We start from the raw sequence: 7,603 nt of genomic DNA on the forward strand, positions 1-7,603 counted from the left end.
TTTTAAAATGATGAGCCTAGCACTCATAAAAGCTGGATTTATTTGAATTATTATTGTAATTTAAAATAACCATTTTCTGTTTAATATATTTAAAAAATGTGACATGTATTCCTGTGATAGGAAAGCTGAATTTTCAGGCAAACCCCTTTTTTTTCCTCAGGAAAATTTAATGTTTAAAAGAACAAAATTTATTTGAAATATAAATCTTTTATAAAATGTTAAAGCCTTTACTTTTAATCAATTGAATGTGACACTGATGAAAATTAGATGTCATTAATTTGGCATGATCGTGTTTTGTAACCCCCCTGCAGCCCAGACGACCTGCTGAGTGCACTGAACGAGGCATTAGTCGTGCTGACGTCATCATCACCTCCCGGGGGCGTGTCCATGGGTGAGAAGGTCAGTTGATTGGAGTTGTCTGGAAGTGCTGTAGTCTAATGAAAGGTCACATGCTTGAAATGTCCGAGCTTCTCAATACAGAAATGTGGCCTCACAGATCAGTCTGCTATTTATGTCAAGAAGAGGATTCCATTGGTTCACCCAGAGAGCACCAGATCTCAGAGCAAAACTCTTTTTAAGAGCTTATGCCGCAGGTCAATGTATGTTTTACTGCCATCTAGTGTTTCTGCTTGTTTTCTTGTCACAAAGCAGCATTTGTTAACCTGACCTTTTATTTTGGGTCCTTTGCCCAGGCAGCAGTGCACTGGCCGCCTCTTGCGCTTGATTTTCTGCTCTATTAATTAAAAGCTCTTTAATTACCCGATGCTTCACTTCACCAGACGCGGATAGATGTTGTTGTCCTACATGAGTGGAGAAACGAAAACACTCACGTTAACGTCTGTGTGTGTGTGTGTTTTTTTTTTTTCAGGACTATCTGAAGCAAGTGCTTGATATAGACCTGCAATGCCCAGATCCACTTCGGTCGAGTGTTTATGAAGCCAGGGTGAGTGAGAGAAGCAGTCTTAATCATGCAGAGCCAGACTTGTGTAAAGTCTGGATGGGGCGGCACTGGCGTGAGGGGAGGGCCTTGGGTGGTTGAATTGAGGATATCTTGTTTTCTTGTCAACAAACTGCCTTAAAAGTCTTTCACGGATTTAATGCCATGACCTAAAAAATTTGACAATGCCAAATATTGATAGGAACCAAGTGCATCCTGACCCCCAAAAGTTGCAAAGTACCAGGACAATCATTTTCATCAGTTTTTGACTTTTTTTGTGTGCAGTATCCATCAGATGGTTTTGTGAACACAGGTATCTGATTCAACTAAGACAAAACAATGTAGACAGAAAAAAAGCAAAATATTATTGTTTCAGCGCTAATTAAGTATAAATTATTTACTACTATAGTAATTTATGAATATGAATATATTGTTTTCATTAATTTTAGTCATTTTGTCATTTGCTTTTTTCAGTTATATATTTATATTTTAGCCTTATTTTTATTTTAATATAAAAAAAAAATTGTACAGCATTTCATCTTATATTGATATTTTATTCCAGCTTTATTTCAATCAACCAAAAATATTTTTAGTTAACGATTACAGCACAGGCTTAAATTAGATACAGTGTTACATTAGTTGTAGCTTTTATTTTGACATGGGAACTCGCTTAAAGAAAAATATATATATATATTTTTATTTCATCATATTTTAATGTAAAAAAGATATTGTGTAATACTGCTTTTGTTTGTTTGTTTGCTTGTTTGTATTTTTATTGTTTTTGCCATGAAAATAGCCTAAGATGCTGACATGGCATTAAAAAATATATATATTACAACTACTTATTTCAACATGGCTCTCTGGAATTCTTGATTCTGATTGGTCAGTTGTGGCATTGATCCGTCATTTTTGAATAATCAATGCTCATTTGGGTAATTAGCTATAAATGACCACTCATACAAGCAACCAATGACTTTATACATCTTGTAATACTCCTGCAACAATATTACAGTATTAAAACTGAAGTCCTTGTATAAAACAAGGGCCCATGAGTCTGCACTGACACAATAGACTTGAAATTGACTTATCCAGATGAGCCGTTTGATATAAAGCAGTGCCCATATGACAGAAAACATTTGGAAACGTCTGACTGCTTAATGCTGTGATTGACCAATCAAGAATCAAGTATTCCAGAGAGCTTTGTAACAATTTGTTGTAACAACTGGCTGACTGTATATTATCATTCACGTATTATTCTGGTTAAGGCATTTGTTAAAACATTATTTTGGTTGTTGCTGGTATATAGAATATTAATGCTTTATTCTGTTTCTATTTTAGTTTGCCTACTACGTTTGCCACCTTAGACACTGACGGTGCCAGAAAGCTGATCTTCGCCCTTCCAGGTACAATATGCTGCGTATTTGACATAGTAAGTGTGTATGTAAACAAAAGGAGAAATGTTGACGGGAAGAGTGTCTCAGAGTTGGAACCAATTTACACAAATGAAATCGCATACATACACAAACCCATGTGACAGAGTTTCCTCTTTTCCCACATACTGTATGTATTATACTACTTACAGTACAACAGCTTCTTTATTCTTGCTATTTACAGAAACTCACATCTATATATCTATGTAGTACTATCTCCAAACTAAATGGTCCCTTCTCCATAAAACTGAAACAGCCCACGGTTGCCCACCTGTGTACCTTTCTGCCCACCGGTCCGATCAGTTTTCCCAGGCTTGCCCCCATCCCGAGCCAACTGTACTCCCACCTCGTGCCTTCAGAAACCAGGTGGTCGAGGCAGTGGTGACAGTGGCGATTTCTATATTCCCCTTCAAAGGTAATTTCACCTACAGAGACACAGGGGCGACTCTTCTGGAGACTGTGCCCCTGAGCGACAGCGAGGCCAGCAGACTGCCCGTGTCTCCTCCCCCACGAGGAAGTAGGTGCTCTTAATTCAGGAAATAAGCCCTGTCTTCAGTCCGAGCTCAGAAAACGGAAAGGGACTTGAAATTTTCACACCAAACCCTAATAAACTGGTTTTCGAAACCATGTAAGACGAAATTTCTTTTTTAGCGCACTTGGGCTCATTTGGGACCAGTATGTTATTATTATTACAGATTACGTTACAAGATAAAAACCTGAAAAGGCCTTGTCTAATAATCCTTTAGTAACATCCACAATGAAATGAACCATAGAAATAATATATTTGCTCTGATTTTCTAATGTGACGCTTTCTGTTCTGTTTTCTGAGAGAAGCCTTATGTTTTTGCTTTTTTGCGTCTGTGGTGCTATTAGTGCTGTTGCAACCTCCCGAAGCCCTTCTGTTTTGTGTGCCGTGATGTGGCTTAGTGTCTTGAAACTGCTATTTGTCTGATGTAGTGCTGTCCTCCTTTTGCTTTCAATGCCATTCTTCCCTTCCTGTTGATGTGGTGGAGGGCACCTCTGCATTTGATACTCTTCTTTCTTAGCTGGTTTCAGTAGTTGGTACACATTTATCTTATCAGAGAGTATTGGGTTGTTTCCACCCTTTATTTTATTGCTTTGGTACGAACCAGAGTTCATTTCCATCCCCTAGTATTATTGGGCTTCGAAACGTACATTTGCATCATCAGTGTGCGTGACACCAACCAGACAAACTGAACTCTGATGTCAAAAAGATTCCTTAAAGGGGCAGGTTGACCCAGAAATGAACATTTTGGCACTATTTAATCACCCTTGTGTTGCTACAAACCTTTTCCCTTCAAACACAAAAGAAGAAGCTGAGAACAATGTTAATGCTGCTATTTTTAATGTAATGATAATAAGGTATACAGAAAGAAAGTAATTAGTAGCTTAATTCATCAAGGACACGTTGCATTGATCAGAAAGACACTAATAATGTTGCAAAATTCTATTCAAATAAATGTCTCTATTGAACTTTCTATTCATCAAAGAATCTTTAAATGTATCATGGTTTCCACAAACAGTATTATGCAATACAACTCATTTCATCATAATACAAAAAAGAAGAAATGTTACTTGAATGTTACAAATCAGCACATTGAGGGATCATGTGACACTGAAGACCGGAGTTATTTTAAACTGTAAAAATTATTCACACTATTACTGTTTTTACTGTGTTTTGATCAAATAAATTCAGCTTTAGTGAGCTTAAAAAATTGCAGAGACTAAGATCTGTGGAAGACTTTCAGAAAGTAATAGTTCTGTCAATATAGTTGGTGTCAGTTGCTTGATTTCAGACAGATTTTGTGTTAATTTTATGGCGTTTTGTTCTTGTAAGTGGATAGCCACTGATCACTGTGAACTTGAATTGTACAGTTTATAAAAGAGCAGCATACACATTCTGCTAAATGTCTTCTTTTGTGTTCTCTGAAACACAAGATCGGACAATTTTGGAACAACATGAGGGTGAACAAGTCACAGAATTGACATTTGGAAGTGAGCTGTTGCTTTACAGAGGCCAGGAAACAAACTGAATTCCTATCTACTACAGATGATCCACAGTTCAGAGAGTTTCTGCCCCAGACCTCCACCCCGAGCCCAAACCGTAAGCCATGGTCTTCACCTCAACACTCGTCTCTTCTTTCTGTCTCAGGTAACCCAGTGTCAGCTGTTGTAACCTGTAACCTCTTTGTTATCCCTGCATTAAGAAAGATGCAGGGGATCCTGGACCCACGGCCCACCATCATCAAAGCCAGGGTAAGTTTGGCCAATAAAGCTCATGTTCTTGCAGTGGTGGATTGTAACTATATGGTATTTTTCTTCAAGTGTCTTTTTTTTGTTTTTGTTGAGTATTTTATTGTGTAAACCTTTCCAAATTTCTTCATTCCTTGTTATTTTGAACTGAAGAAATCATCACCTGCTCTGAAACATGATAGCCATGCCCGATTTGTGAACTAGCTGATTGCTTTCAATGAACCTGTTGAATCGGATCGCATATTGCAAATCATTCACAAATTGGACTGATCTGATAGCAGCTGTTCTCGAGTCAACAACTCACCGATTCAATGATCCAGTCGGAGTGAGTCTTCATGTCTAACTTAAAATGAGCCAAGAACCAGAAGATTCTTTGATCTTGATTCTGTGTGCAACTGACAGTTTGAAAAGGAAGCTACTGATACCAAATTTCAGGAATGATTATTGTAAAAAAAAAAAAAAAAAAAATATATATATATATATATATTTGGTCATGAACTTCAGTTGTTTGTGAACTATAGCTGCTGTGAGCTGTTTAAGTACATATTATATGATATATTATACAAACGTGTGTGTGTGCACAATACTTGCATTTGATTATGTCATGTATCTGAACCATGTAGGTTTTAGGTCAAAACAAAACATGATATTGAAATAAAATAAAATGAAGCCAATGTATCGTCCCTGCTGCCGTAACAGTTTCAAATTATCTAAAACTATTATGTTGGCATAGCTTTTCAAAGTAACACACTTTGCCCTGTTATGTCTGTTTTTTTACACTGTTTATTACTTGTTTGCACATTTGAATTTGGTATCCTTAACTGATGTATTGATATGTTTGATGCTGTATGAGACGTTTTGTAAATGAAATGTAAATAACTTTTTCTTACTTACAAATAAATAGTCTGCAATACATCATATAAAATGGAGTATGAACAAATTGCAAAATAAAAGGAATATACTTTTCCTGAAGTAATGTAATATTATGGTTCTCTATCTGTAGTTTTACTCCATTCCTTGAGCTGTGTACTTCATCCACCACTGCTTTCTTGTGACTTACATTTGCGTTTCTGCTGCGATTTCATCAGTATGTGTCCTTTTCTTGGCAGCTGTCCTTGTGATGTAAAGTTGGATCCACGTCCAGAATATCATCGCTGTATACTGACATGGCACCATCAGGAACCACTTCCCTGGGCACAGAGCACAGGTATGCATGATTAGTTATGTGTGTGTGTGTGTGTGTGTGTGTGTGTGTGTGTGTATGTATGTATATATATATATATATATATATATATAGAGCTTACAAATAACTAACTTACTTGGGTGCAAAAAAGCAAGTGACACCCTGTTCTGCTTGACAGGAAACCAAATGAGTAGTCGGCTAATGAGCATGCGCAGTGCCAACGGCCTTCTGATGTTGCCTCCAAAAACAGAGCAATACGTGGAGCTGCACAAGGGTGAAGTCGTGGACGTCATGGTCATAGGACGGCTATGATGTCATCTTAAGGGGACAGACCAAGTACAGAGCAAGAAAGTGGTGCATGTCCACATATCATTACTATTCTGTAATATGCAATGGCACAGCTAGGTTTTATTGATTTGGGAGAAGTTGATCCAATATAATCAACATTTCGAACGAAGACGAATATGTGAAAGTTCTGAAAATACGACTTCGAAGACATCATAGTATTTCAAAGACAGAAAACATTATACCTTTTAAAGTGAGAATATATATATATATATATATATATATATATATATATATATATATATATATATATATATATATATATATATGAGAGATTTATTCTGTAATATATTGTTATAATTATGATTATTAATATAATGATGAATATTATCATATTTAGCAACTCTTTTCTCTTTCATTGCAATTGCTTTGTGTGTTCAATGCTAGAACTTATAGATAGCCGTAGCATTTTAATAGACAGCTGTTGACACCTGTCACACATACATCAGAAAGCTTATTTTCTCATTGGTAGAAAATGTCATTGAGGAATGAAAAGCTCTTCAAAATGACAGGAGCTGGATCTTTTCATCTCTCCTCAAAGTGCACCAAGGTGACCCAGCGATCTTTCCCTTTAGTATTATATGCTCCATAAAGATATCATTATGCTTCATAAAGGGTTTACAAAACCGCTTTGCTTGTCGTTTATCTTGTGAGTCGTGTTTATGTGCGCAGTGCCAAAAGCCTGGGCTGTGGGGGAAGCTCTTGTGGTCGCAACGGCGAAAAGCAGCACGCGCCGCCGGGTGGCACAGATTTTGTGCGGAAACGATGACCCGAGGGGGTCTGTGTAAATTCTGTGCTACTTTAGCGCTACAGGCTATACCTCAGTCTGGAAGATACTTCGTAGTAAACTGGCCCTCATAGCTCTGCCCTTATTACTCTCTATTTTACACCCTACCCTTAAATTTAAACTTGCCCGGCCCAATCCTTGAAGAGGCTGAGCTCCCTGGAAACTTTTGTTTGTTTAACTTTGAAGATGAAGACACAGCTTATTTAAGTGCTGACTGCCTTTTTAAATGAATTACATAAAAATGTACAGTCCCAAAAAATGCAAGAGTGATATTGTACAGACAAGTGACCAGCACTCCTGAGGAATACTATGGTACTGAAAAGATATTGAAAACCTCTGTACTATAATATCATTTTCTGTAATACTGATCTAATGCGAGAATTAAAATTCTTGATCATTATGTAAAGACATGATTCAGTTTCATTTTTTTTAATAAACACTGAAAGCTGATTGACTCGAGTTCTCCACATCTGTTTTTCATGCATACATGATCAATGTTTATTATTTAATAATATGCAGTATTCACATTTGCATTAAATCAAACTTAAAAAAAAAATATATACATTTCCAAGCAATGATTTGTCCACTCAGGTCTTCTTTCTTTCTTTCTTTCTTTCTTTCTTTCTTTCTTTCTTTCTTTCTTTCTT

General features: G+C 36.7%; 2 long non-coding RNA genes across 2 annotated transcripts; both read left to right on the top strand.

Moving 5' to 3' along the window:
• The first annotated feature begins 865 nt into the window (after positions 1-865).
• Positions 866-4,687, top strand: LOC113088014 (uncharacterized). Its single transcript, XR_003285763.1, has 3 exons — positions 866-943; positions 2,276-2,340; positions 4,541-4,687. It is a non-coding gene; the product is annotated as an uncharacterized LOC113088014 (long non-coding RNA).
• Positions 4,688-5,755: 1,068 nt separating this feature from the next.
• On the top strand, positions 5,756-7,410 carry LOC113088013 (uncharacterized). The gene is made up of 2 exons (XR_003285762.1): positions 5,756-5,848; positions 6,003-7,410. It is a non-coding gene; the product is annotated as an uncharacterized LOC113088013 (long non-coding RNA).
• The last annotated feature ends 193 nt before the right edge of the window (positions 7,411-7,603 follow it).

This window comes from Carassius auratus, unplaced genomic scaffold, assembly GCF_003368295.1.
Source record: "Carassius auratus strain Wakin unplaced genomic scaffold, ASM336829v1 scaf_tig00045658, whole genome shotgun sequence".
Taxonomy (NCBI): Eukaryota; Metazoa; Chordata; class Actinopteri; order Cypriniformes; family Cyprinidae; genus Carassius; species Carassius auratus.